Below are 6,318 nucleotides of genomic sequence, written 5' to 3' on the forward strand. Positions count from 1 at the left end.
TGAGGTTAGATTTTACCTGATCCAAAGGTCCTCCAATCTCTTGTGTGTTGTATCTGATTCTCATGTCCAAAACCTTATCTTACTGACCAATTGATTTCAGCTTGGGCATACTTTCTGGTATCTGATTGCTAGACAGTTTTTTAGTAATATTTCCTTCTTGACCTCTACTTTTTTCAAACTTCATAATCTGTACCATCCTACTGGCTTGCTATTTATTACTACCTCTTCCCTATATCTGTCGTGTTTCTGATGGTTCTAGATTTTATCCTTTTATCTTTAACCTACCACTACCTCTGACCTGGAAATAAGGCTTATACCTCACTCTTAGATAATACAATACATAATAAAGAAGCATCAAAATAGAATTAAGATAGAAACAGCTATTCTGGATGAGTCTATAAGGTCAGTTCACTTCCTTGGTAACTTTTTTATGTAGATAGAGGCTATGAGTGAACGCTTTAGGATGAATTGTCTGAGTCAGGAATTCATTTAGATGCTTAGTGTATAGATCAGGGATCTGAGTATCAGCAGAAACATAGTTATATGAAAGTAAGAACTATTTTAGTACTTTTTCAGTGCTCCCGCCAGTCATCGAAGGCAACTAGTATTAATAATCAAGGGCACTTAAAATCATCATTTAATACAATTACTAGAAATCATTGTATGACAAGGTACATAGACTCATGGCATATTAAAATTGCAGTGATACTTGCATGTGATCTGAGCCTATAATTTAGGACAGGATGGCCATTTTTTTTTTTTTTTTTTAGTTTTGTGGCATTACATCTACTGCTTTATATTCAGTGAACACTAAATGATCAGGTCATATGTGTGATTTGTATTAATGAAATAAATACATGATCTCAGCCTGAATTTTAGACTGTTTTCCCATTTACTTGTTTTATGATGAATTTAAAACAAACTGAATCATTTGAAAGACAGAATTTCTCTCTATACAACTCATACAATTCCCAGACGATGGTATTTATGTTTCTTTGAATGACAGTCAACACTGTAGAAATTTAGTTAGAAGAATTGTAGGTCAAAGATCTTGGATGTGAGTGACATTGGCAGCATAAAGAAATGATCAGGGAATAAGTTTTTTTGACCTTTGACAGTCAATTTCTGGAAGTCAGAAGTCTTATAAAGAAACCTAAAAGAAAGGTTTGCCAAATGCAGTTATTTATATTCTGGAAAAATGGAAATAATATGAAATAAGGAAGAAAACAAAAGACAACTGAACTGAACTTGAGATGACAATTAGTGGTAGAGAGGAACTTAGGGGGTTTTTTGTGTGTGGGTTTTTTTTTTTTTTTTTTTTTTTTACTTATTTTGAAATGATTTTAGATTTACTGACTAGTTGCCAAGATGGTACATAGAGTTCCCATTTGCCCTGTACCATCCATCTCTAAAGTTCACAACTCATACGATCTGGTATATTTATCAAAATGAAAAAATTAACATTGGCACAATATTGTTAACTAATTTCAGATTTGTATTTCAAAAGTGTTTTCACTAATACCCTTTTTCTGATCTAGGACTCAGTACCAGATACCATGATTTATTTGGTCATCATGTCTTCTTAGTCTTCAGTCTGTGATTGTTTTTCAGTCTTTCTTTGTTTTTTTTTGTTTTTTTTTGTTTGTTTGTTTTGTTTCGTTTTTGACCTTGATGCCTTGGAAGCATAATTGTATGGTAGAATGTCTCTCAGTGTGGATTTGTCTATAACATCTTGTAATTAAGTTATGGGTCTTGGGGAAGGATACCACAGAGATGAAGTAGCCTTCTTCTAACTTTATATTGTGGGTTATATTATGTATATATGATATGTGTTACATTCGTGTATTTACATGAATCATTATTGCTGATTTTAGCTTGAATTACTTGGTTAAAATGGTATTTCCAGGTTTCTTCACTATAGTTAGTAATTTTTTCCTTCTACTAAATAAGCTACTAAATCTAGCCACCACTTGAGTGGAGGGGAATTTAGGTTTATCTCCTGAAAGGAAGACTATTAGATAATTTGTGGACATGTTTTAAAACTACCATAGTAGTTAATAAATATTTTGAGCAAGCTGTGTTGATACCATGCAAATATCCTTATTTCTTTAAAGTTTTGCCCACTAATTCCTGCATTCTTCAGTAGATTTCGCCTATATATTAGCACTTCCTTTCTGCTGCTACTACCAGAAACTCCAGGTTCTTCTTGTATTTTTGACCCTCACTTTAGAATCAGCCATTCTCCAAGAACCTCCTAGATCTGTTTATTAGAAAATGATATCTAACACCCAATATATATATATGGATATATATGGATATCTAATACCCAAGGTACATATGGATTCTGGTTCTGGTCATTTCTGGTAGGATGTCAGTGTTTATAGGCCATCTGCCATCTTAATATACAGGACTAGGAAATATATATATATATATATATATATATATATATCTACACTAACTCAACTATATACAAACATTTAAGTATTTATCATCTGCCTTTGACTCTATAGTAGCATCACAGGGTTCATTCTAGCCTACCTCTTATTTGTAACTTCTGCCTCTTACAATAAGAAACCCCGTTTTTTCTTTTTCACAATTTATCTACTTATTTGTTCAACCTAGTACATTGGTAGTTTCAGAATTACTGGCTAGAGTACAATGTTTATGGACAGTTGTTTTTGTAATTTAATTCTACATTATTCAATGAAAACACTGTTTTCCAAAGTTAATTAGGTCAGCTCCTTTTCTCCTTTCCACCTCCTTCTGTGAGATTATGTCATTCATTTTAATATAGTGAGATTAATTCTCCATGAGTATTCCATTCCAAGACTCCCTGATATCCTAGTTATTTATTTTCTAAAATTTTTTCATAGTAAAACTTACTCTTTGTGGATTATAACTCTGTTGGTTTTGAAAATGCATAATCATAGATCTGCTGACACACTACTACACGGAACACTCCACAAACCTAAAAATTCTCTTGTGTAGCCCCTTTGCAGTCATCAAATAAAATCAGCTAATACTGAAATCTGAGGAATTAATTTAAAATAGGCATAAGAATTTCTTGGTAATAGTGTGGTAAGTTATCAAATATTTACTAAACTGAATTCAACTTAATAAAAATGTCTTAATTCTAATTACATGGGAATGGTTAACGTACAGCCCTCTCCTTAGATTCTTAACTTTTCTTATTCTTTTGTACTATGTGTAATTATAATTACAATTACAACTGTAATTATGTGTAATCATAATTAATTTGAAATTTATTTAAAAGTGATATATGTAGGTGAACTGAAAATCCAACATTGTGATATATGTAGGTGAACTGAAAAGCCAACATTCCAAATTGAATCTCTTTACTGACAATAATTTCATATTCCAGATTACTTTATCTTTACCTCAAGTCAGAAGATGAGGATCTGAAAAGATCATCTCTCATGCATTGTATCTCTTAGAGATTGGTAATAATAATATGGATTTATTTTTCTTGTATTTATATAATTTCAGGCCTTTCATGGCGAAGGTCTAGTGAAAAACACTGTGGGCCTGAATAAAATAGTATTTGTATGGAATGGGACATGTAAGCACCATGACTTTGAAGGACTTTTAAAGAGCCTTGAGTGATAAGATTATGATGGAAGTAAAGGCATACCTTAGAGATATTGCATGTTTGGTTCCAGACCATTGTATTACAAATATTATAGTGAAGTGAGTTAAATGAATTTTTTAGTTTCCCAGAGCATATAAAACTTGTGTTTATGCTAAACTGTAACCTATTAAGTATGCAATAGCATTATTTTTTTAAAAGTTTATATCTTAATTTAAAAATACTTTATTGTTGAAAAATGCTATCCTCTGAGCTTTCAGTGAGTTGTACTCACTGACCAGAGATGACCATAAAAAAATAATAAAAAGTTATGAAAAAGTTTGAAATATTACTAGTATTGCCAAAATGTGAAACAGAGATGCAGAGTGAGCAGATACTGTTGGAAAAATGGCACCAGTAGACTTGCACAATGTATGGTTGTCACAGACCTTCAATTTATAAAGATGAAATATCTGTGAAGTGCAATAAAAAAAACTGTGTTGTATTGGTTTGCTGACTGGAGTTTGGGTTCTGATCAAAACTATAAGCGAGACATTCTCTTTCTACCTCAGTACTAAAATTATACCCAACTCATGCTTGCAAATAACCTCCACTTTATTCTGGGACATGATTTGTCCACAATAATTTCATTTGTTTCTATTGGCGTTGGATTTAGGGGCTTGATTTAAATCAGCATTAGCATATACTAATATTTGTGCAACCTAAATACAGTAGCTTCCCCCACACACAAATTTCCAGATGAATCTGGAAAGAGAGATAACATTGTAGAACTTTAAGTCAAACTATGTTTTATTCCTGCTGTTATCTTTGAAGTTTTTTTTAAAGATAAATTGTGTGTGTCCGGATTATTGGCTGAAATACTTGTGGTGAAGTTTACAGATACATCTGATCTGGAATTAGATTTTATCAGACAACAGGGACCTGACTAACTGATCACAGTGATGCATTCTCTTTAATGCCAGAATTTATGTTTCGGTGATATGCTTCACTGATGGAAATAATAATGGTTACCATTCATTGGTCATCTAACTGTAATTTACCAAGCAATCATAGAAGGTAAACATCATTAACATCATTTTCTTATGAGATTCAAAGCTATTTGAAATGAATGACTTAAAGTACCACTGGTTAATCTAAGTTTAACATCTTGCTGCTTTCATTATTTCTCACTTTTTCTCATGAAGCAGTATTAATTTATTCATTTCAACATTTTTATTTTTATGCAAGACAATAACTCCGACCAGGAATTGCTAGAAAGGAGAGGGAACTGGAGTCCAAGGTGAACTTCAAACCCAACCCAGTCATTGGAGTGGTCAGACTTCCATGTTCTAAAATGTTTAACTTGTACAGTCTCTCTGATGCTATTTGTCATTAACTCTTGCCAAATTCTGCAGTTTAGCCTACCAAATATCATCCATTTGGTGAAGTACATATTTTGACTTTTTATTGTAGTGTGTTCTCATTATTACATCCTTACAGCAAAATTATATTCATAGAATGTGACTGGACAGAGTGTTAGAGAAGCATTCTAGCCTGACTTTGAATGATTGTTCTAACTGTCCTTACTGAGTAACATTTAGTCATGTTCCCTGAAAATAAATTGTAGTATCTAATTTGAAGATTTTTATGACTGTTACTGTGATAATAAATGAGGTAATAGTAAATGAAAATTAGTCTCAATTTAAATGAAATTTGAGTCATTGCCCCTCCCAGTAAAAATGCATATCAACCTTTCAGTACAGAGTGGCCATCTTGAAATCTATACTGAAGTTGGTTCTATACAATGTAATGAATTATTTAGTAAAACCTAGGGACAGTCAGATTCAGGAAAGTTGAGTGAATTATGCGACATTCCCTCATTTCTTCTATTTCACCTTTTTTGTGTTGTCTCTTAGGGTTTTCTTTCTGTATACTATTTATGTGTTTTGCATGTTTCTTCTTGTAAAAGTAATTGAAGAAAATATATAGAATAATGGTTTTTAAAAGTGTCTAAAGAAACAGTATCTCAAGCTAGTATATGACATATTTTCTGTAGGATTGAGACCCCCTTGTTTTTGTCTGCATGCTAGTTTATGCATTCCATGTAAGTAAAATTCAAAGAGATTTTTATGCTTTCATTATTAACTTTATTGTGCCTACTGCGTGTAAATTTAAAACCCAGAATTTTCTTTTTAATATTAAGTAGATTTTTAAAGATACATGCAGAAGTGCCTATGTTATTTAAGCCTCCCCCACCCTTGCCGATTCCTGCTTCTGGGCTAAGCTAGTCAGGTTAAAATAAGACCGTTCAATTGGATTTTCTTAAAAATTACTGAAGTGTAGCATTAACTGCTCTTATTGTACAGAGATGGTCTTATCAGAGTTCTTCATCTGATCCTGATACAGGACTTGAGGAAATTATTTATTACCATGAAAAACAAACACAATGCCTACTGATAATCTATACAGTCAGAGTGATGGAGTCAGTAAAGTATCTGTGAAGTGTTTGCCACAAAGAGGTTCATTTGGTGCCCTGAATGCAGCTATGAACAAAGCAGAACCTGAACCCTGCCTTTGTGGAGGTTACATTCTGTCTGTTCTAGTGAAGAATCCAGGTATTTAACAAGTAATTACTCAAGTATTCATTCAGCTACAATTTGGGTCATAGACTAGTCTCACATCCCATCAAAAAAAGTCTGACCTATGTGGGGAAGTCAAGTGAGTTTTCCTTG

This window comes from Enhydra lutris, unplaced genomic scaffold, assembly GCF_002288905.1.
Source record: "Enhydra lutris kenyoni isolate GAN:26980312 unplaced genomic scaffold, ASM228890v2 scaffoldscaffold4, whole genome shotgun sequence".
NCBI lineage: Eukaryota > Metazoa > Chordata > Mammalia > Carnivora > Mustelidae > Enhydra > Enhydra lutris.